The 25,598-nt window shown below is 42.3% G+C and overlaps 1 pseudogene; it reads right to left on the bottom strand.

The window, feature by feature from the left end:
* Nucleotides 1-25,598, bottom strand: part of LOC134934203 (vomeronasal type-2 receptor 1-like) — a 77,725-nt pseudogene that overhangs the window by 24,841 nt on the left and 27,286 nt on the right.

The following is a 25,598-nucleotide window of genomic DNA, read 5'->3' as shown; positions in this document are numbered from 1 at the left end:
TATATAGTATACTGGTGGTCACTGGTCAGCAAAACTCTGCACTGTACTCCTCCTATATAATATTAATTATACTGGTGGTCCCCAGTCCCCACAATAAAGCAGCACACTGAGCACAGATATGGAGTGTTTTTCAGGCAGACAACGTATACTGGTGGTCACTGTCAGCAAAACTCTGCACTGTACTCCTGCTATATAATACAGCTGCTCCCCAGTCCCCACAATTAAGCAGTGTGAGCACAGATATATTATGCAGCACACTGAGCACAGATATGGTATGGAGCGTTTTTTTCAGGCAGAGAACGGATAAAAACTGGTGGTCACTTATCAGCAAAACTCTGCACTGTACTCCTCCTAACAGCTGCTCCCCAGTCCTCCCCATAATTAAGCAATAAAGCAATCAAGTTCAACAATAAACGGAGAGGACGCCAGCCACGTCCTCTCCCTATCATCTCCAATGCACGAGTGAAAATGGCGGCGACGCGCGGCTGCTTATATAGAATCCGAATCTCGCGAGAATCCGATAGCGGGATGATGACGTTCGGGCGCGCTCTGGTTAGCCGAGCAAGGCGGGAAGGTTCGAACCTGCCTCGGACCCGTGTAAAAAGGGTGAAGTTCGGGGGGGTTCGGTTTCCGAGAAACCGAACCCGCTCATCTCTAATTACCAATAGTTCAAATTTTTGAATTATCATTTTATAACCTGCAAAAGAGCTAAAATGGTATATGATCTGTACAATAACCGGAATGGAGATGACAGGGTGAGAGATGAATAGTATCATGTCATCCGCAATAAATGACACTATTACGCAGGGTAACAGCCAGAGGTTCCAGAGCCATTGCAAAGAGCGATGGGACAATGGGCCCCCTGTCTTGTACCTCTACAAATGGGGAAGGGAGAGGAAAGATAACCATTGGTAAAGACTGAGAACGCAGGGTCAGAGTTAAGCATACCAATAATATCACTATATTGGGAGCTGAAGTCAAAGCGTCTTAAGAGTTTCATAGAGGTGACTCCAAATGACTAAATCAAAGACTTTTTTCAGCAACAAGCAATAATGAAACATTAGAGTAACCCCAGGAAAACTTCTCCCTGCAAAATGGCTGCTAAGAGCCTCCAGACACAGGTTATGGAATTTATGCCCCAAATAAACCCCATTTTATCTGCATGGATGATTTAAGGAGGACTTATTGCAACCTCTCTGCTAGAATGTTAGCGAGCAATTTATTATCTGTATTTAATAGAGAAATAGGCCAAATTTGTAAAACTTTGAGGCAATTATGAGAGCTCAAAATATTGACCTAGGACGATGAACCTTTAGCAATGAATTACTACCATGGAGTAGAACATTTTCCATACCCAAGCATTTTCGTTTTCTAAAATCGTCCATTTTCACTACACCCTAGTGCAAGGGTGCGGAACGTTTGGCCCTCCAGCTGTTGTTAAACTACACATACCAGCATGCCTTGCTACAGATTTGCTATCCGGCCATGCTAAAACTATTGCAGGGCATGCTTGGATATGTAGTTCAACAACAGCTGGAGGACCAAAGGTTCCCCATCCCTGCCCTAGTGGATAGGAAATGGTAGCTCGCCACATTTGCTGCTCTGTTAGTCTCCAGATAGACTAGAAGCATGGGTGCAGGAGGTTATTTGACCAGTGCGATGTGCAAATATAAAACCAGTACAATTAGTAGACAGGTGAAAGACTGTATTATACATTGGAAGATAACAATGGAGTATAGAGGCTTGCATCTGAAAGTCTCAAGGTGATATGTATGTAGGTTGGTGAGGTTTGGCATATTCTGGGATCATTACAGATTACTGAGTGCCCAAGCACAGATGCATGGTCTCTCAGCAATCTGTAGTGATCTCGGAATATGCTAGGCACTGATAGGCTCACTCTGGGGGGTGGGGGTGGGGGGGGGCAGAAGGTACCAGAGAAATTAGAGCCAGTTTCTCAGTCTTGGCTTCTGGAGCTTACCAGAGATGAAACTGCCGTTAATTTTGTACTTAGGCTGTACACAATATAGATCTTGAACTGTTTCTTTCAACGTTTCACCTATTACCATGACATATCTGTTCGACTACTCCAGAATATTCATTAATAACAAACTCCTACTATTCTGTGCTTAAAATTATGAGGACATCTAAATGCATATGAGTATAAATCACTCTAAGATAAATATGACTTGTTACACAGTAGGTGAAGATCTCATCATGCATGGTTCTAGTGGTCTTATTATTCCACCATGTACTGATATAACATTCTACTGTAATAGTAAATAAACTACAATAATTTGACAGCATGATCAATGTTGATATGTACAGTATTATATATTTATTGAGCTTTATTCTGTTTTTAGCTGTTAATCTTATCTTAATCTTTACTTTTCATAATGAGAAGTTGACTGTTTTGATCTGGTCTGAACACTATAATGAAACATTTGGGCAGAAACATACAGATCACCAGAGCCCAACTTTAAGCCAAGATGGCAAATATCTCCATGGCCACCGTATATTTACCCTGAGCACTAAGGGAGGCCGGGATAAAGGACACCCAGACACTGAGGAAGGCCAGCATGCTGAAGGTAATAAACTGGGCCTCATTAAACCTGTCAGGCAGATTTCGAGCCAAGAAGGCAACAATGAAACTAATGGTGGCCAGAAGAAACAGATATCCCAGCATGGTCCAGAAGGCAATGGGGGAGCCCTCGTTACACTCAACAATAATGTTTTCATGTTTAGTTTCAGTGTTATATTGTGGGAATGGAGAAGCTATGGACAACCAAGTGATGCACAAGATGAGTTGTAACAGGAAACAGGTAATAACAGTCATGTAGGACACTTGGGGGCGCATCCATTTCATCACATTGCTGCCTGGTCTAGTGGCCATAAAAGCAAGCACCACCAGGATAGTCTTAGCAAAAATGCTTGAGATGCACAAAGTGAAGGCCAGGCCAAACAGTACCTGACGCAGGAGACATGTCTGGTGGTTGGGGTAACCTATAAATACTAAAGAGCACAGGAAGCAGAGACACAGGGACATAAGTAGAAGACAACTTAGATAGTAATTATTGGCTTTCACTACAGGTGTTTGTCTATGAAAGATGAAAAGGCTCAAAATAAGAGCAGGGATAAGTGAGGATATTATACTGATTGAAGCTAAAGTTCCTCCCAATGTATCTTCATAGGAAAGAAACTCCATGGATTTTGGGAGACATCTGGATTTCTCAGGATTTGGCCACTGATCCCAAGGACACCTGATGCAGTTAAGTGAATCTGCAACATAGAACATATATGTTACTGTTACACATCTACATTGTCATTAATTTGTTGCATGATGTTGAAATGACCAAATACACAAAGAGGGAAATGATGATTGTCCTGGAGTGGTGAACAATTGAGGACAATATTAAAACAACTTTTATTCATTCAATAAATTATATGATAAAAACTAGGGAAATCTACCGTATGTCTATAAATGCGAAAGCCCTCACTGACTGACTGACTGACTCATCACTAATTCTCTTACTTCCTGATATGTTAGGAAGCTGAAATGTAACATAGGTATCCTTCAGGGGAAAAATAGGAAAACTACTTAATTAGGATTTTAATAAACCTCCCCTAATGGGATGAAAAGGGGGTTGACATAATGATGTCATTACCAATGCGTGGCATCGGTAATGAATGATAATGGCCAAACGAACAATCAGATAAAAATTTGGATTGCACCTCTAGTGTGTAGAATTGAATAAACTACAAAAATGGTCCTGTCACTTTCTACCGTATCTGCTAAGGGTGCTCATCGTGTAACGCGAAGAACCATGGATTTATATTTACTTACATTAAGACATCACAGATTTACATCTCTATATATTTACCAAATTTTTAACACTCATTGAACTATGAAAATCAACAACTCCCATTCAAAAAATGGTTAAAACAGCTAGTATAAAATAAAATCAGATAGATCAGTGAATGAAACAAAGAGAGTGTTTTTAAAAAAAAAAAATATAGTTCTGCACACTGGATGCCACTGGAATTTGCAATTATTAAAGTTTTCTTCAATAAGAATGTGTCCATATCTTCTGCTTGTGCCTCTCTCTTATTAGTATATAACTCCAAAAATGAGTCACTACTAATCTCTCTAATATCAACAAGTGGATACATAGTGTGTCTAAAAATATTCTACATGTATCAATTTGTATCTGCTGTTTCCCTCTTTCTGTACTATGACAAGAGGAACAACAACAGTTGTTACATGTATTCCAGGATAGATATATATATATATATATATCTCAATCTATATATATAGAGAGAGAGAGAGAGAGAGAGAGAGAGATTTTTTTATTTTTTTAATCTTTTGTTATATTTCTCAGGGTAATTGCCCTTAATTTATTATAACAATATCAAGTCAAATAAATCACACCAGTACTGAGCTGTACATGTTGGTATTAGGCTCATATTACTACTATCCCAGAAGGGTTCAAAACTATATATGTCCCTCAACATAATACTGCATTATGGTTACGTTAGCCATAAATCCCACTGTTTATTGAACATCACTATATGCATGTTTGGGAATTTCTATCATTATCAGGTGACTAACTTTGATATATACACCCACAGAGGCGTTGATATTATGTGGAAATGGCTGTGTTGAATGAATGAGCCCTCATTGGGACTTTATGAATAAAGCAATGTAGGTTCAGCAGATACAAATTGATACATGTAGAATATTTTTAGACACACTAAGGGGGTATTCAGTTATTTGAAAAGACAGTTGGGTGTCTGTTTTTTCCTATCTAATAGACAGAAAAAAACAGACACCCAACTGACTTATCAAACAATTGAATACCCCCCTAAGTTTTTTTTAAACACACTCTTTGTTTCTTTCACTGATCTATCTAATTTTATTATATAATTAGCTCGTTTTTATCATACTATTTAATGAATGAATAAAAGTTACAGATGGAGCCAGCTAATTGTGGCTCCAACTAGGCGTGCCTATCACAGCGTCTGGGCCGCGCGCACGTCTGTGATGCGCACGCACCCCATTCGCTGTAATGGGATTGTCTTAGCGCACTCCCATAGCACGGCTAGGCACCGGATCGCCTAGTCACGCCGGGAGTGCACATTTGCGATGGAGCCGCTATATTGTCCACAATTGTGCACCACTCCTGGGCAATCAATCCTTTCCCTCTTTGTGTATTTGGTCATATATATCTGCCTGTGGTAGAACCCCCTATTCTTTTTCCAAAAATGAATTTTTCCCTGAATAAACTGAATGTTTTTTTCTGAAGATCGAATCCAACCTGTGCGTCTAATATCATTATGATGTTGAAATGAAACAGTGACAATGAGTTCTTAAAACTGATTTTCTACCTTTGCCGAAAATGTTAGATATGAAATTTACATTGCCCAGTGTTTATTGCCCAGTGCTCTTTATACTGTTTTCGTGCACATCTGTACATAGATTATTTTAACTGAATTAATACATCCAGTCCATTATATACAGAGAGGATCCCCCAGTCCATTATATACAGAGAGGATCCCACTATGCCAGATCCTCTTTGATAGACTGTAAAAGGGAGTTATAAGTTGATTTATATTGTTGGTCATAGGTCCTCGTGATATGAATACCTATGTATTCTATTTATGTTATTTATTTACTGTAATACTAAGTTTTGTCTCCCTGTACTGTCCGTTTTACGGCGCTGCGAAACACTTGTGGCACCTTATAAATAAAATATAATAATAATAATAATAATAATAATAATAATGTACTTATTCGACACCACAAGTAGGCAAAATTAATTTCCAAGAGATTAATCAAAGGAGAAACGGAGATGGAATGTTACTGCTACTGATTTCGTGTGGTTGACCTTGTATCAAGAATATTTACCCTATAAGTCCAATTCAGCCCCAAGATTAAGGAATGAGGTTAGAGGAAATGATAAGGTCAGCAGCAAATACAGGTTGAGTATCCCTTATCCAAAATTCAAAATCCCACATTTTTGGGTCCCATACTGAGATAATGACATATTTATTATATATATTATATATATAATATATCTACCTATATCTATACATGATATAATATATATAATATTTATGTCATTATCTCAGTATGGGACCCAAAAATGTGGGATTTTGGATAAGGGATACTCAACCTGTAATATCTTATGTTGTGTAACAATCACCATGACCCTTAAATGTCAACTATAAAGCACCCTAGTCACCAATGGTTCGATAATTTATGCAGAAATTAAATACTGGTGAAGAAAGCCCATTCATGAACACATAAATATTGAGATATAGGGCATCTATAGCAGACAAAGATTTCCAGCAAAAGCCATAGGTTTTAAAGGCCGGAAACGTAAAGGACAAAGACAACCTATCGGAGACCTTTTCCGCATCTAATAAAAGTATTGTAGTACTATTGCCAAATTATGTCTATTTAATGTGAGAGATAAAGATGACTGTTGTCCGAGTATTATCCAAATCCAGCCTAGAGGGTTCAAAGGTTCAGAGGTAGCCTGACTGCCATTAGGTACTGAGATGAGATCCTCAGACCCCTTGTGAGACCATATGCTGGTGCGGTTGGCCCTTGGTTCCTCCTAATGCAAACAATGCTAGACCTCATGTGGCTGGAGTGTGTCAGCAGTTCCTGCAAGACGAAGGCATTGATGCTATGGACTGGCCCGCCCGTTCCCCAGACCTAAATCCAATTGAGCACATCTGGGACATCATGTCTCGCTCCATCCACTAACGCTACGTTGCACCACCGACTGTCCAGGAGTTGGCGGATGCTTTAGTCCAGGTCTGGGAGGAGATCCCTCAGGAGACCATCCGCCACCTCATCAGGAGCATGCCCAGGCATTGTAGGGAGGTCATACAGGCACGTGGAGGCCACACACACTACTGAGCCTCATTTTGACTTGTTTTAAGGACATTACATCAAAGTTGGATCAGCCTGTAGTGTGTTTTTCCACTTTAATTTTGAGGGTGACTCCAAATCCAGACCTCCATGGGTTAATAAATTTGATTTCCATTGATAATTTTTGTGTGATTTTGTTGTCAGCACATTCAACTATGTAAAGAACAAAGTATTTAATAAGAATATTTCATTCATTCAGATCTAGGATGTGTTATTTTAGTGTTCCTTTTATTTTTTTGAGCAGTGTATATATATATATAGTTTACTCTTACAAAAGAGATAAATAGTTGACAGGGTAAGGTTTTCATACACGCTCCCATATCCGTTGGTAACTGGAAAGTGATGATATAAACTAGGAAATGGTCATATATTTATGAAACTTCTTATTCACATTATTTGAAAAGCATTACCTGGTGTCTAATGTGATAGAAGTGTTCTTACTGAATCTAACAGAATTTTGAATATATTTCAATATTTTAGTACAGATATTACAGTTTTTCTGTTCCAATATCTCTGCGGTAAACAGAAAGTCATGTACTTGCCTGTATGGTTAGATATTTCTCCTTGTAGACATTGGACACAATCATAGCAGCAGACGGGGTGTCCTGATCTAGCAGCCTTCCTGTATCCCGGAGGACAGCTCTCACTGCAGGCCGATCGAGGGACCTGGGCACAAAGAGTAATGTACTTTTATTTTTTGAATGGTCTTTTAAACATGTTATATTGTGTTACAGGGATAGCTTGTCAATGCCTTTTGTTGGATATCATGAACATTGTTTCCTTGATAAATAACAATAAGACTCTAGCCATCAGTTACAAGTTTGTGCTTTCTTAAGAATAAAATGTGTAATAAAAAGCTGTGAGAGTTGCTGGGTTTATTAACAATTCTGTGTAGTTTAGCAGCGTCTACAGTAGAACACTCTTCTTGTACAACCTATGGACAGGGCAATTTTATGAAATGCAAGAGAGAGGTGGTCATATATTCTGGCCAGAGAAGCTTGCAATCAAAGCCATATGGGCAGAATGGGACCATCCAGTATGTGCAGTTTGAGTTACACATACAACTATGGGGGTAATTCTGAGTTGATCGCAGCAGCAAGTTTGTTAGCAATTGGGCAAAACCATGTGCACTGCAGGGGGGGCAGATATAACATTTGTAGAGCGAGTTAGATTTGCGTGGGTTATTTTGTTTCTGTGCAGGGTAAATACTGGCTGCTTTATTTTTACACTGCAATTTAGATTTCAGTCTGAATACATCCCACCCAAATCTAACTCTCTCTGCACATGTTATATCTGCCTCCCCTGCAGTGCACATGGTTTTGCCCAACTGCTAACAAAATTGCTGCTGCGATCAACTCAGAATTAGGCCCTATATACTATAACAATACAATATCTATATACTAGAGATGAGCGGATCCAGTTCTCTGAGAACTGGTCTCTAAGTGCCTATTTCAGCATGGAACAAGAAAATTGCCATTGTCTGTAGAAAGGCGCCACCCTGACAGAAAGAAAAAATCCCCCATGAAAATGTGCAAAAGCATCACAGATCGCAGTTGCATATGCAATTCCCGGAACATTGAAGAGTTTTTGCCATCTGAACAAATGTGAGTAGGTCTGAGGCTGCCAGGAATCTGTGACTGATAGGGCCTGGAAGTGGTCTCTGAAGACATCTGAGACCCTCCCCAAAAACACCTGGGCACGCCCTAGTTTTTTCTGACACACCTAGAAAACGGCAGGATTCCACCCGGAAATGCCAGCTTCCTGTCAGTCAAACAGCGACTACATTGCGATTACGATCTGTACACATTTTCTGTCACTATAACCCCACGTGCGTGCACAATGCGAACACTACACATGCGCAGTTGTTCGCTAATCGCTCCATTTGCTAATTTTCTAATTAGTGATCCATGCGAAAAATTGCAAAACTACAACTCCTTTCTCTTGCATGTGGGGGAACGCCCAGCACATGGTAAGGCCTCCCCGCATGCTGGGTCCGCCCCCTGCTCTTTAATGTTGCCCCCTGCCTCCACAGCCCAACCACGTAGGTAGTCGCCGGGCCGCTATGTTTTGGGTCGCAGGTGCTGCGTGTGACATCACGCAGCCACCGTGGCCCATCCCATAAATGGTTCTGACACGCTTCCATTGTCCATGCTGCATCACCCCCCCCCCACTAAGTCCACGCACATGCACGCAGTGGTGAGCACACACACACATAAGTGCATAAATCACCAAATCGCTATTTCCGTACTTCAGCTTTCACTGCTGAATTAGGCCCTAGATGATCACACTAAGAAGGTGACCACTCAGGATCATCACTATTGCTTACTTTAAATGGATGCTAAAAATTATTTAGTCAGTGTGTCTATTAAAAATGTAATGTTGACAAAGTAATGACCTATATATAACCGCTTTGAATTTTTGGCGTCTGACTATTAGATATAGACAATAGATGCATTTACTAATTAGAAGCTTGGTTCACATATGAAGAACTATACAGTTGTACAGGTACCTGAGTTTCATCAGTATACTAACCTGCTGATCCCCCATAGGCCACAGCAACAGACTTGAATTGATGGTCAGAGCTTCATCAGGAAGTGCGGCAGTATTATAATTGCCAACCTGAATTTGCCTTACAGTTCCTTCTGGACTCAGTTGCCAGTTCACAATACTATAGACAAAAGGTGGCTCTCCATTCTCATCAAAGTAAATGTATTTGTCACCACTAAGTGTGAGTCTGACTTTCCTGATATAGTGTGTGAGCTGTGAAGAGTAGGTAAAGAAGAGTAAACATTTTTGACAATGTCAAGATAATACATTAAATCCATTTAAAGTTCCACAATGTGTGCTGTTCCACAATATTGATTACAATTGAATTGACCAGAATAAGAAGGCAATCTGTATTAATAAAACAATTACTACTATCACTTCTATTATTATTAGAATTGTTTGTCAGACATTGCTATCACCGATGCCTGGAATTCACTAACCAAGTCCAAAGTCAGTTTCCTGATCTTTAGTCCACCACAGGACATACCGTCCAGTATAATAGTGATGCTTTTTATAGCATCAAATGTCATAATCTGGGAGGGTGGGCTTTATTCTAAAGGTCATGTGACAACTGACATTTAAATTCTTCACCCTATGAAACTTGCCTTCTGAATTCAGACAAAAACCAGAACATTATGCTAACAACTTAGTCTCCAGGGGGTATTTTTACTAAAATTCGAATTTGGGAAGGACTTTATGAATCTTCAAAATCAATTAAAATTGATTCCTTTTGAAGTCTCTAAACTTTTAGAAAAAATCTCTCATTTACTAAAAATCAAATTTTGCAATTGATTTTGTGTTGTTTTTTCAAATAATACAAAATACAGTTGAAATTGTTAGGACTAAGCTTACTCTTAATCTGTCTTCCTGCCAGCCTTCAACTTTATGTTTTCACATTGTCAGTTTTTGGTCAAAAAAACTCTATCTGTTTTCTGTCTTTTTTTGCATAATTTGGGTTTTTATTTTTGCGCGATTATGCAATTGACGGCAGCAGAGCACAATGTCACACATTTTTTAAAAATTATCTAAAAATATGGCTTTTGAATATTTTTTTTTAGAATTAAAAATAAGAATTTACTTACCGATAATTCTATTTCTCATAGTCCGTAGTGGATGCTGGGGACTCCGTCAGGACCATGGGGAATAGCGGCTCCGCAGGAGACAGGGCACATCTAAAGAAAGCTTTTAGGATCACATGGTGTGTACTGGCTCCTCCCCCTATGACCCTCCTCCAAGCCTCAGATAGGTACTGTGCCCGGACGAGCGTACACAATAAGGAAGGATCTTGAATCCCGGGTAAGACTCATACCAGCCACACCAATCACACTGTACAACTTGTGATCTGAACCCAGTTAACAGTATGATAACAAACGAAGTAGCCTCTGAAAAGATGGCTCACAACAATAATAATAACCCGATTATTGTAACAATAACTATGTACAAGTATTGCAGACAATCCGCACTTGGGATGGGCGCCCAGCATCCACTACGGACTATGAGAAATAGAATTATCGGTAAGTAAATTCTTATTTTCTCTAACGTCCTAGTGGATGCTGGGGACTCCGTCAGGACCATGGGGATTATACCAAAGCTCCCAAACGGGCGGGAGAGTGCGGATGACTCTGCAGCACCGAATGAGAGAACTCCAGGTCCTCCTTAGCCAGAGTATCAAATTTGTAAAATTTTACAAACGTGTTCTCCCCTGACCACGTAGCTGCTCGGCAAAGTTGTAATGCCGAGACCCCTCGGGCAGCCGCCCAAGATGAACCCACCTTCCTTGTGGAGTGGGCCTTTACAGATTTAGGCTGTGGCAGGCCTGCCACAGAATGTGCAAGTTGGATTGTGCTACAGATCCAACGCGCAATCGTCTGCTTAGACGCAGGAGCACCCATCTTGTTGGGTGCATACAATATAAACAACGAGTCAGATTTTCTGACTCCAGCTGTCCTTGAAATATATATTTTTAATGCTCTGACAACGTCCAGTAACTTGGAGTCCTCCAAGTCGCTAGTAGCCGCAGGCACCACAATAGGCTGGTTCAAGTGAAAAGCCGAAACCACCTTAGGGAGAAAATGAGGACGTGTCCGCAGTTCTGCCCTGTCCGAATGGAAAATCAGATATGGGCTTTTGTACGATAAAGCCGCCAACTCTGAAACTCTCCTGGCTGAAGCCAGGGCCAGTAGCATGGTTACTTTCCATGTAAGATACTTCAAATCTACAGATTTGAGAGGCTCAAACCAATGAGATTTGAGAAAATCCAAAACTACGTTTAGATCCCACGGTGCCACTGGGGGCACAATCGGGGGCTGTATATGTAGTACACCCTTGACAAAAGTTTGTACTTCAGGCACTGAAGCCAATTCCTTCTGGAAGAAGATTGATAAGGCCGAAATTTGAACTTTAATAGACCCCAATTTGAGGCCCATAGACAATCCTGCCTGCAGGAAATGTAAGAATCGACCCAATTGAAATTCTTCCGTTGGGGCCTTCTTGGCTTCACACCACGCAACATATTTTCTCCAAATGCGGTGATAATGTTGTGCGGTCACTTCCTTCCTAGCCTTAATCAAGGTAGGAATAACTTCCTCTGGAATGCCCTTTTCTTTTAGAATCCGGCGTTCAACCGCCATGCCGTCAAACGCAGTCGCGGTAAGTCTTGGAACATACAAGGTCCCTGCTGAAGCAGATCCCTTCTTAGAGGTAGAGGCCACGGATCCTCCGTGAGCATCTCTTGAAGTTCCGGATACCAAGTTCTTCTTGGCCAATCCGGAGCCACTAGTATTGTTCTTACTCCCCTTTTCCGAATAATTCTCAGTACCTTTGGTATGAGAGGCAGAGGAGGAAACACATACACTGACTGGTACACCCATGGTGTTACCAGAGCGTCCACAGCTATTGCCTGAGGGTCTCTTGACCTGGCGCAATATCTGTCCAGTTTTTTGTTGAGGCGAGACGCCATCATATCCACCTTTGGTTTTTCCCAACGGTTCACAATCATGTGGAAAACTTCCGGATGAAGTCCCCACTCTCCCGGGTGAAGGTCGTGTCTGCTGAGGAAGTCTGCTTCCCAGTTGTCCACTCCCGGGATGAACACTGCTGACAGTGCTATGACATGATTTTCCGCCCAGCGAAGAATCCTTGCAGCTTCTGTCATTGCTCTTCTGCTTCTCGTGCCGCCTTGTCTGTTTACGTGGGCGACTGCCGTGATGTTGTCCGACTGGATCAACACCGGCTGACCCTGAAGCAGCGGTTTTGCCAAGCTTAGAGCATTGTATATCGCTCTTAGCTCCAGTATATTTATGTGAAGAGACGTCTCCAGGTCTGACCATACACCCTGGAAGTTTCTTCCCTGTGTGACTGCTCCCCAGCCCCGTAGGCTGGCATCCGTAGTCACCAGGACCCAGTCCTGTATGCCGAACCTGCGGCCCTCTAACAGATGGGCACTCTGCAACCACCACAGGAGAGACAACCTTGTTCTTGGTGACAGTGTTATCCGCTGATGCATGTGCAGATGCGATCCGGACCATTTGTCCAGCAGATCCCACTGAAATGTTCGTGCATGGAATCTGCCGAATGGAATTGCTTCGTAAGAAGCCACCATCTTTCCCAGGACTCTTGTGCATTGATGTACTGACACAGTTCCTGGTTTTAGGAGGTTCCTGACCAGTTCGGATAACTCCCTTGCTTTCTCCTCCGGGAGAAACACCTTTTTCTGAACCGTGTCCAGAATCATTCCCAGGAACAGCAGACGTGTTGTCGGGGTCAATTGAGATTTTGGAAGATTCAGAATCCACCCGTGTTGCTGAAGCACTACTTGGGTTAGTGCTACACCGACTTCCAGCTGTTCTCTGGACTTTGCCCTTATCAGGAGATCGTCCAAGTAAGGGATAATTAATACGCCTTTTCTTCGTAGAAGAACCATCATTTCGGTCATTACCTTGGTAAAGACCCGAGGGGCCGTGGACAAACCAAACGGCAGCGTTTGAAACTGATAATGACAGTCTTGTATCACGAACCTGAGATACCCTTGGTGTGAGGGGTAAATTGGGACATGCAGATAAGCATCTTTTATGTCCAGGGACACCATGAAGTCCCCTTCTTCCAGATTCGCTATCACTGCTCTGAGTGACTCCATCTTGAACTTGAATTTCTGTATGTACAGGTTCAAGGATTTCAGATTTAGAATAGGTCTTACCGAACCGTCCGGCTTCGGTACCACAAATAGTGTGGAATAATACCCCTTTCCCTGTTGTAGGAGGGGTACCTTGACTATCACCTGCTGAGAATACAGCTTGTGAATGGCTTCCAATACCGTCGTCCTTTCTGAGGGAGACGTTGGTAAAGCAGACTTTAGGAACCGGCGAGGGGGAGACCTTTCGAACTCCAACATGTAACCCTGAGATACTATCTGCAGGATCCACGGGTCCACCTGTGAGCGAGCCCACTGATTGCTGAAAATCTTTAGTCGACCCCCCACCGCTCCTGAGTCCGCTTGTAAAGCCCCAGCGTCATGCTGATGGCTTTGTAGAACCCGGGGCGGGCTTCTGGTCCTGGGCAGGGGCTGCTTGCTGCCCTCTCTTACCCTTTCCTCTGCCTCGCGGCAGATAAGACTGTCCTTTTGCTCGCTTGTTTTTATAGGAGCGAAAGGACTGCGGCTGAAAAGACGGTGTCTTTTTCTGTTGGGAGGGGGTCTGAGGTAAAAAAGTGGATTTGCCGGCAGTTGCCGTGGCCACCAGATCCGATAGACCGACCTTAAATAATTCCTCTCCTTTATATGGCAATACTTCCATATGCCTTTTGGAATCCGCATCACCTGACCACTGTCGCGTCCATAAACTTCTTCTGGCAGATATGGACATCGCACTTACTCTTGATGCTAGAGTACAAATATCCCTCTGAGCATCTCGCATATAAAGAAACGCATCCTTTAATTGCTCTAGAGTCAATAAAATACTGTCCCTATCCAGGGTATCAATATTTTCAGTCAGGGAATCCAACCACACTACCCCAGCACTGCACATCCAGGCTGAGGCTATTGCCGGTCGCAGTATAACACCAGTATGAGTGTATATACTTTTCAGGTTAGTTTCCAGCCTCCTATCCGCTGGATCCTTGAGGGCGGCCGTATCAGGAGACGGCAACGCCACTTGCTTTGATAAACGTGTGAGCGCCTTATCCACCCTAGGGGGTGTTTCCCAGCGCGTCCTAACCTCTTGTGGGAAAGGGTATAATGCCAATAACTTCTTAGAAATTAGCAGTTTTCTATCTGGGTTAACCCACGCTTCATCACACACGTCATTCAATTCCTCTGATTCTGGAAAAGCTACAGGTAGTTTTTTCACCCCCCACATAATACCCCTTTTTGAGGTACCAGCAGTATCAGAGATCTGCAAAGCCTCCTTCATTGCCGTGATCATATAACGTGTGGCCCTGTTGGAAAATACGTTTGTTTCTTCACCGTCGACACTAGATTCATCTGTGTCGGTACCCGTGTCGACTGACTGAGGTAAGGGACGTTTTACAGCCCCTGACGGTGTCTGAGACGCCTGAGCCGGTACTGACTGGTTTTCCGGCCGTCTCATTTCGTCTACTGACTTTTGTAATGTACTAACATTATCACGTAATTCCATAACTAAAGCCATCCATTCCGGTGTCGACTCCCTAGGGGGTGACATCACCATTACCGGCAATTGCTCTGCCTCCACACCAACATCGTCCTCATACATGTCGACACACACGTACCGACACACAGCAGCCACACAGGGAATGCTCTAATCGAAGACAGGACCCCCTTAGCCCTTTGGGGAGACAGAGGGAGAGTTTGCCAGCACACACCAAAAGCGCTATAAATGTATATAAACAACCCTAAAAGGTGTTGTTTTTGTTATAAGCGCTTTTAATATATAAATATCGCCAATTTATGCCCCCCTTCTCTTTGTTACCCTGTTTCTGTAGTGCAGTGCAGGGGAGAGTCCTGGGAGCCTTCCTCACAGCGGAGCTGAGCAGGAAAATGGCGCTGAGTGCTGAGGAGAATAAGCTCCGCCCCCTTTTCGGCGGGCTTTTCTCCCGGGTTTTGAGAAATCTGGCCTGGGTTAAATACATACATATAGCCTTAATGGCTATATGTGATGTATTCTTTGCCACTAAAGGTATTTAATATTGCTGCCCAGGGCGCCCCAGCAGCGCCCTGCACCCTCCGTGACTGGTCAGTGAGAAGTGTGTAGCAACAATGGCGCACAGCTGCCGTGCTGTGCGCTACCTTCATGAAGACTGAAGAGTCTTCTGCCGCCTGTTTCCGGACCTCCGATCTTCAGCATCTGTAAGGGGGGTCGGCGGCGCGGCTCCGGGACGAACCCCAGGATGACCTGTGTTCCGACTCCCTCTGAAGCTATGTCCAGTAGCCTAAGACTCCAATCCATCCTGCACGCAGGTGAGTTGAAAATCTCTCCCCTAAGTCCCTCGATGCAGTGAGCCTGTTGCCAGCAGGACTCACTGAGATTTAAAACCTAAAAAAACTTTTTCTAAGCAGCTCTTTAGGAGAGCCACCTAGATTGCACCCTGCTCGGACGGGCACAAAAACCTAACTGAGGCTTGGAGGAGGGTCATAGGGGGAGGAGCCAGTACACACCATGTGATCCTAAAAGCTTTCTTTAGATGTGCCCTGTCTCCTGCGGAGCCGCTATTTCCCATGGTCCTGACGGAGTCCCCAGCATCCACTAGGACGTTAGAGAATCAAAGATGCATTCTGTCATTGAATGGGTGGCTATATTTGCCTCTTTATTAGTTTCTTTATTAACACATACTTATATCTTACACAACAACCACCTCTCTGGCATTTGACCAACAAGATGTTTGACAGATAGGGATGAATTGCTGTGGATGTAGGCATCATGGGCTAAATCAGGACAGCCAGTTACTTCACTCATGTTTTTTTGTAAATGTCAATATATTTTTCAACCAAATTGCCCAATATTGTGCTCTGGTGCTATCTATTGCATAGTAAAATAATAAGTTTGATGTCTATAATAAATATGTACTCTATTTAACTTATTATGCTGCTGATGGTACTCTGATTGATCCTCCAGGATTTTCTCAGTCAGGTGGTGTTTTGCATTGTGTAGATAGGTGCATAACATACCATAGCCTTGGGCATCCATTATTGCTACTTCCACACTGCCCTATATGTTTTGGGGTACTTAAAAAGTAATCACTATCAATTTCCTATTTTTTAAAAAGAAAGGATTGTATTGGAAAAGTGTGGTACTCATTTCGTTTTTCCACATAACCATTATACCCATTTTTTGTCTATGGGTCTAACTGTCACATATGTGTTCAATTTTTGTCATTGTGAATATATAATAATCCCTATCTTTAGCACTCACAATTTATCCAATTAGTGTGACAAGAGAGGCAAGCACAATATTTGCGGACACACCCCACTGGAGATGCCCAATCTCTTCCAATCTTGGAAGCTAAGCAATAGAGGGCCGGTTTAGTACTTGAATGGGAGACCACCTTGGAACACCCTAGTACTGCAATAAATATTGCTGCCTATCTATGTATCACTGATAAAGAATATCAATTGGCACTCGGATTTGTATGACCCATGATTTTATTCTCTGCAATAAAATTTCCCTAAGGGATTCTTGCAGAATGAATGATGGTCATATTTTTCACAATGAATATTGTTATAACCACAATGTGACATTCTATTGGTCGTAGAAAAGATTTTCTGGCTCATATTATATTGCAGCATTTACTCTACTATACATACACTTTATTTGTTATAATATTTTTTTGCAGATATTTTGATTCACATATTGATATAAATTGAACTCCTATAACCATATTTTAATAAGAATCCATTAAAGATATGATTTTATCAGTATAAGGTATTTGAAACATATAAGTCCATCTGTATTAGAGTGCTCCCAAATAAGAGTCTTCTATTGTCCATCCGCAGTAGTTTTGCCCCAGTAGATATGCCCCTAGTAGTTCTGCCACAGTAGATATGCCCCCAGTAATTATGCCCCCAGTAGATATGCCCCCAGTAGATATGCCACTTAGTGGTACTGTGTGCGCGCGCACCTTTGGCGCGTGGGCCAAAAAAATTAGTGTGGCCACATGCCACACAGGGTGTGACCAATTAAAATGGGATGTGATATACATATACCCCCAATAATGCTGTGCCATATACACATATGTCGCCACAGTGCCAGATACACATATGCCACCACAGTGCCAGATACACATTGCCCCACAGTGCCAGATACACATTACCCCACAGTGCCAGATGCACATTGCCCTGCAGTGCCAGATAGACATTGCCCCACAGTGCCAGATACACATTACCCCACAGTGCCAGCTACACATTATCCCACAGTGCCAGATACACATGTCCCCACAGTGCCAGATACACATTACTCCACAGTGCCAGATACACATTGCCCCACAATGCCAGATACACATTACTCCAGTTCCAGATACACATTGCCCCACAGTGCCAGATACACATTACTCCACAGTGCCAGATACACATGTCCCCACAGTGCCAGATACACATTACTCCACAGTGCCAGATACACATTGCCCCACAATGCCAGATACACATTACTCCAGTGCCAGATACACATTGCCCCACAGTGCCAAATACATATTACCCCACACATGCCCCCACCCCACTGTGCTGCTCACCGCTGCTGCTGCTGTGTGTGTGTGTCAGGGGAGGAGAGCACAGTGTTCACCTCTCCTGCCCCTTAGTGCTCAGTCCGAGGCGTGTCTCAGCTATCAGGGGTCAGGCAGGGAGGAGAGCGCAGCTATGTTGGGAAGTGGCGTGTAGGACCTCAAACCAGCCACCGGTTCATGAGCCAATCAGAGCTAATGGACTGGCAGCAGCTCCTGATTGGCTGCTGGTCCACGAGCTCTGATTGGCTCATGAACCGGTGGCTGGTTTGAGATCCTACACGCCGCTGCCGCCAGATATAGCTGCACTCTCCTCCCTGCCCTGACAGCTGAGACACACTGCTGCCAGACTGAGCACAAAGGGGCAAGAGAGGTGCATGCTGCGTTCTCCTCCACTGACACACACACACAGCAGCAGGCCGGAACAAGTGGCTTTGTGGGCCTTATACGGTTCCCCACCCCTGCAGTACGTAGTTAGAATCTATGGTTAGTTATACAATACAATTCTCGTATTAGTAAAAGCAATATAGTTAGTAAGGTATATTTATTAGTAGGTAGGTTCAGAAAGCAGTCTGATTCTTGTGCAATAATTATTTATTTATCTTCCCCACTCTGCAAATAAACCAAGTGGCTAAGTAGCACCACAGCATATATTCACTGTTTCACCATTAAAGGCTGCAGAATTTGTCCATTGACTAACCCCCCCTCCCCACAGCTTAACCCTAACCTTACTACCACAGCCTAAACCTACCTCCCCCTCTCCACAGCCTAAACCTAACTTTACTACCACAGCCTAAACCTAACCCACCTCCCCTTGGCTTATCTGTCTGGCAGGCTGGCAAACACTCGATCTGGATCCCAGTGGTGTACCTAGTTGGGATGCCGGTGCTGGCATTCTGAGCAGTGTCGAGATTCCGGCATTGGAACCTGACCAGATCCTATTGAAATAATGTAGCGCTGTGAATGCTTAATGGCTCTGCTGTAGTTCTTATCTCCCACCTTGTACTGGATGTGTTCTGGGTGCCAGGCCTGTGCTCTGATCAGCTGCATACAAATTGCTGCTGCAGTCCCAAAATCCCGCTGGAGTATAAGTAGCTTGTTATCCAGACTATAAAAAAGGTTGACGGTCATTAGCTCGACTACTAATGGCCAACATACATTAGGCTGACATGGTCAAAAGGTTGACATGGTCAATAGGTCAACATGTAAAAGGTCTACAGTGCTTATGGTCGACAGGTACAAAAGGTCACCATCCACGTGGACTACAATTGTGATTCATGCGAGGGGATGTGGTACGCTAATTGGGGTTCCATGTGCTTTGACTGCAAAAATGACAGAAAACCCCCAAAAAAAGTTGTGTCGAGCTTTTGTTATGCCAACCTTGTCAACATTTTGACCCTGTAACCTTTAAGACTGTCTACCTTTTTCATGTCAACCTAATGACCCTGTTAACTTTTTGACCCTGTCAACTTATTTCATGTTGACCATTAGTGGTCAACCTAATGTCTGTAGACCTTTTGCTTGTATATATAATGATCCAATCCCAATATGTAGATGGTTAGGGAGCCAGCTAATGTATTAGCAGTGGTATGCTGGCAGCTCTGTCCAGTGGTTCCCAATTAGCCCTGATGCCGGCGTCCTTATTCCCCGATATCCGCACTTATTTAGGCTTATGCTTCACATGACCAAGGAACGCAAAGCTTAATCCCTAAAGAGAAGCCACTGGAGCAGCAATAACACATGGGATAGGGAACTTATCACCGATTTAATGTGTTTTTGTGTGATCACGGGTCTATTTTCACCATAAAAAACGACCTCTAATTGCATACTACAATAATTACCATTGGTCATAAATCGCGATATCCTGACTTTTTTAGAGGCTGAAAATGCATAGGGGGAATATGATACCCCCCAAAATGCCCCTCCCCAGCTTTTTCCTCATTCTTTTTATAATAATAATAATAATAATACTATAGCAACAGAAAGCTCACATTGACAACACCAATAACAATGCAACCTCCAGGCTATTAACTAACCAGCCTCATACCAATTTTCTACTCCCTTTACTGGCTGCCTGTAATATGGTGAATTGTTCTCAAGTTTGGCTTACTGACTTTTAAAGCCCTACATGACCAGGGTACTAGGTACCTGAAGCAGCTTCTGATTCCTTACTGTCCCACTTGATTACTGCGATCTGTAGATGAAGGACTATAAACAGTAACTAGTATCTCCCGTAATTCATCTGGGGGTTGAGCTTTCAGCTTTGTGGCTCAGACTCTATAGAACTCTCTTCCCCACACAGTGGAAGAAGCTGCCACTCTAGAAACCTTCAAATATAGACTCAAGACTTACTGTACCTATTTACTTACGCTTTTCACCAATACCTACTGTTAAGCTTGTTTTGTATTTTGTGCTATAAAGGCAAATGTAAAGCACTTTGAGTCCTATTAGGAGAAAAGTGCTATATAAATAAGATTATTATTATTATTATTATTATTAGTAGTAGTAGTAGTAGCAGTAGTAGAAGTAGTAGTAGTAGTAGTAGTATCTTAAAATTCAGGTAAGAAAGCCAAAGATTGTTTCAAAATGTATTACCAGAAAATTAGGCACCAGGATAACATTTGTATGAACTTTACTGTAAGAAGAGTGAAATTATCTCAGTTGTTACTACTTTGAAGATGCTACATTGTATACCATAATGCATCTGCTAAACATAAATAATGCATATGGACAATTGGTATTTCTATAAAATAGAATTACATTTGACTTCTAAGTCTTAGACGGTATATTACCTGCCATGGTTTGAAATTCAAAAAGTTTGCACAGGTCCCATGGGAAAATGGCCCGTCACCCGCCTTGCAGCTTCTCAGATCATCCAAAGCTTTAGCCAAAACCATCACAGATGAATAAGTAAAATAAGAATATTTTAAGCTGTTGATGTAGGTGAAACTGCTCCTGACATCATCTAACTTCTCTTCTCCTGTACATTCTTTGACCGGTTCCTCCAAAGAACCAGTAAGCTTTTTCTCATAAAGAAAACTGCAGCTGAAAACTTTCTCCCAGTACAAGTTCACCCAGGTCCCCTCCATAGACTGAGAAGGATGTATCTTGCTGAGATAATGACTTAATCCTGGAACCACATAATCATTAACGGTAAAGCCAAGAGTGCCAGAAAAAATGTGTAAATAATTTATTGTTGATAGTAATGTGGTCCTGACCCAACCAACATTTCCAATAAATATCCTCCCTGTGATGTTCTGTTTCAACATTTCATTTGCAACAGGAACAAATTGAAAGTCCACAGAGAATACAACGATCACCTTAGCCATTGATTCCTTAATGACCCTCACTATATATGGAGCATTGCGATCTGGCTGTCCTAAACGTATATGTTCAGTAAAAGCTACACATGCTCCAGCCTTAATTATCTCTTTTTTTATTAACTGAATTCCCAGGAGACCATAATCATTGTCTGTGGCTAAAAATCCGATCCAGGTCCAACCGAAGCTCAAAATAAGTTGAGCCAGTCCAATAGATTGTCTTTTATCACTTGGAGCAGTCCTGAAGAAAGATGGAAACATTTTCCGGTCACTCAGTAAAGAAATACCTGAATATGGACCGACCTGAAAGCACAAAAAGGAAGTCATAATATGACATAACCATTTGAAGTTTTATTAACAATTTTATATATATATATATATATATATATATATATATATATCATTGGAGATCCGCACTCACATCAAAAAATGTATAGACACATGTTTTGGGTGCACCCAGTGGAACTGACAGGTCAGCCACAAATACAAAACGGAGGTTTCCACACAGGTGGAATGGGCACTCACAATTAAATAACACATACAAAAAATTAAATCGCATAAAATATTCATGGTTTAATAGTTGGATAGTCTGTTGCACCAACTCGCCCTTAATCGACGTTTCGACCCCATAACTGGGTCTTTTTCAAGATAGGCAGATTCGGTGAGAGTTCAAGTAACTTTTACAGATGTACACATGATAACATCGGTAGAGATCTAGGAAAGCGATAGAACATAAGAACACACTTAATGCCTCCCAGGCCCCATTGTTGCGCTTAGACACAATACTAAATTACTCAAGGCGCACTCAAAGTGCACTCATCAAGTATACCTTAAGCCCAGTGGATAAACTAATGCTACAGTGACCACCAGCGTGAATCCAATTAACAAAAAAAGCTTACATAAGCAAATTACTTCTAGGAGATGTCCAGACAACACCTTTCCACTCAGCTGGTATGCAGCTCAAGTGCCTAGAAAACCAATGTGTACAAGATATCAGATAAATGGAAGAAGGGCCAAATACTGTTTAATTCAAAAGTCACACAAAAATACACATATACGTACTCCAGTGACTATGCCTTCACAGATAAATGCATGAAAATTTCTAATAGTGTAGTTCACGTGTTAATCTCCCTATAAACAAAAAATGGGAGGTGAAGCTGGAAACTGTAGACATCTATACTGATACAATGTGTGAGTATAGACAACACCAACTACTCACTATATACAGGCAATCATCCCAGTGTGAATGCATCCAGGTTGGCCACTTAATAAATTCCACAGCACATCAAAAAATGGTCACTAAAATAAAAACAGTATGTAATCAAGATATCAGTCACCTGGAGTCAAAAAAGACAATGTTCACAACCACGAGGTGGTAAGTACTTACAGAAACCGTAGTCACAGTGTCAAAGGGCACCTGGCTCTGCACTCACTATCTAGACGCCGGTGAATATAACCCCAGGAGACCGGAAGTGAACACGACGTCACTTCCGCTCCATAGTTTCACCACAGAAACCAAAACTGTATAAACACCCACACGTGGGCACACACTCCCCACCTTCTGGTGATGATATTCACGGGCCTAGTACCTAACAGTAATTATAGTCACAGCCGCTACACACAGCGGTCCGGGACGTTCTCTGCGTCTCACGGACCGGAAGTGCATATGCTGACAGAGTCCGGGACGCGTCATGCGTTCCATAGACCGGAAGCATGCGTTCCACCGGGTAGAGGTGAGACGTACCGCTACCTACAAGTCAATACTCGCTTCACCCTCTCACTGTACCATCAGTGTAAATCTATAGGTACCCGCAGTTAACCAGGAGGAAAAGGTCCTGAGCACTATATCCACTGGGCTTACCATCCTGTAACACCAAATAACACGGAGTTAGTAAATATGTCTGTTCCTCAAATAGAACATTCAAAACATAATGCAACAATGGAACCTGAGGACTAATAGTGGTGCAAAATCCACATAGGTCCAGCCCAACTGTCCATACTTCAAACCTCAGGATAATTGTTACATACATAATAGATAATACCATATTCCAGACATTACATGATACAGTTCAAACATATGATTCAGTTCAAACATGTGATTGTCTGACCATACATCATACAAATACACTTTATTAACAAAAAAATATATTAATGAATAAATATAAATATAAAAGTGTACAGAGGATTAAACTCCACACCCCCAAGGGTTATGTCTGGAGGTCATGTTGTCAAGACACAGAAATCCATATGGGACAGGACAACCCCAAATCAATAGTGTATTACAAACCAGTAGTGTGACACTAGGATAATGTATACAGTAATTGAATAGAGACATTGTACAATAATAATACTAATAAAACAATACATAAATGTGATATAATATCAATATACCCGCACTGATCAATTAAGGTTTAATGTTGAAGATAGGAACAAGGGCTGGACCTCGCAGTCCGGCCTAGGAGACAAAAGTCGCCTGGCGAGACCATAACACATGACCGAAGATTCCCTACTGACAGGGACACCTTCAACCGATCGGCATATAGGCAAAAGGGCATATTTAACCAACCAAAACATAGAAAAACCCTCATTAGGGTATCAATATGCACACTCTGGTTATGCATAGCTTAGAGACATATCAGCCAGGGGTGACCCTGAAATGGGACCATTTACCGTTTGATAAAAAGATTCAATGGGTTATATTCATTCATTCCCTTGGGGGCGACAGTGTCCAGAGTATAAATCCAATAACTCTCGCGCTGTTTAAGCGCGAGCGTCCTGTCACCCCCACCCTTTTTTGGGTGGGACCCAATCTATCAGTTTACATCTCATGCTCGACACCTGATGTTTATTTTCGAAAAAATGTCGGGCTACTGGTTTATCAGTAATTCCGGTTTCAAAAGCTGCACGTATAGATGTGTGGTGGTTGGCCATTCGATCTCTAAAAGTCCTGGTGGTTAGCCCCACATAATACAAACCACAAGGACAAATAAGTATATAAATAACATAGTCTAAACGACAGTGTAGATGGTATGTCATTCGTATTTTCTTCCCAGTTTGAGGATGCATTACAGTGGGACCCGTCACCATGGATCTACAGGTCACACAGCCCCCGCAGGAGAAGCATCCAGGTTTCTGTTTCATGATAAGGGTCTTATCCGGAGCCTCATCCTGATACACCGTGGGGCGCATCAGAAGCTGTTTCAAGTTGTGTCCCCTACCAAACGCCATCATCGGTGTCGGCATATTTGTAAATGGTAATGTGTTATCAGACGTCACAATAGGCCAATGTTTATTGATCGATTTCCGAACACAGCCAGACATCCTGTTATATGTGGTGGAAAATGTCATCCTGTTAGTATTAGCTCTTCTAGCCCTAACCTCACCATTAAATATCCTTGTGGCTTTCCTTAGGCATCCCTTAAGGACCCTACGCTTATAACCACGTTCAACAAATCTGGCAGTCATCTCGTTAAGGTGTATATCCATTGCCTCCATCTCAGAGTTTATACGCATAACCCTGATGTATTGAGATACCGGCAAATTATCTTTTAACGATGGGGGGTGGTGGCTACTGGCCAAAAGTGTAGTATTACGGTCAGTAGCCTTCCGAAAGAGGGTTGTTACTAATCTCCTCCCTCTGACTATTATCCTAATGTCAAGAAAACAGATCTCATTGGTCGATACTGTGTGTGTAAACCTAACCGGAGACGCCAGCTGATTCAAATCCTCCACCATATTAACAAAAGTCTGCTCAGAGCCCGCCCACAGTATAAATACATCGTCAATAAATCGTTTGTATAAACGTATGAATTTACCGTACTTCGGATAAATGTTTGTTTCCTCATACTGTGCCATATATAAGTTGGCATAGGACATATTTATTAACTCCGTGTTACTTGGTGTTACAGGATGGTAAGACCAGTGGATATAGTGCTCAGGACCTTTTCCTCCTGGTTAACTGTGGGTACCTATAGATTTACACTGATGGTACAGTGAGAGGGTGAAGCGAGTATTGACTTGTAGGTAGCAGTGCGTCTCACCTCTGCCCGGTGGAACGCATGCTTCCGGTCTATGGAACGCATGACGCGTCCCGGACTCTGTCAGCATATGCG

This window comes from Pseudophryne corroboree, chromosome 6 (genome assembly GCF_028390025.1).
Source record: "Pseudophryne corroboree isolate aPseCor3 chromosome 6, aPseCor3.hap2, whole genome shotgun sequence".
NCBI lineage: Eukaryota > Metazoa > Chordata > Amphibia > Anura > Myobatrachidae > Pseudophryne > Pseudophryne corroboree.
This window is presented reverse-complemented; position numbering and strand designations above follow the sequence as displayed.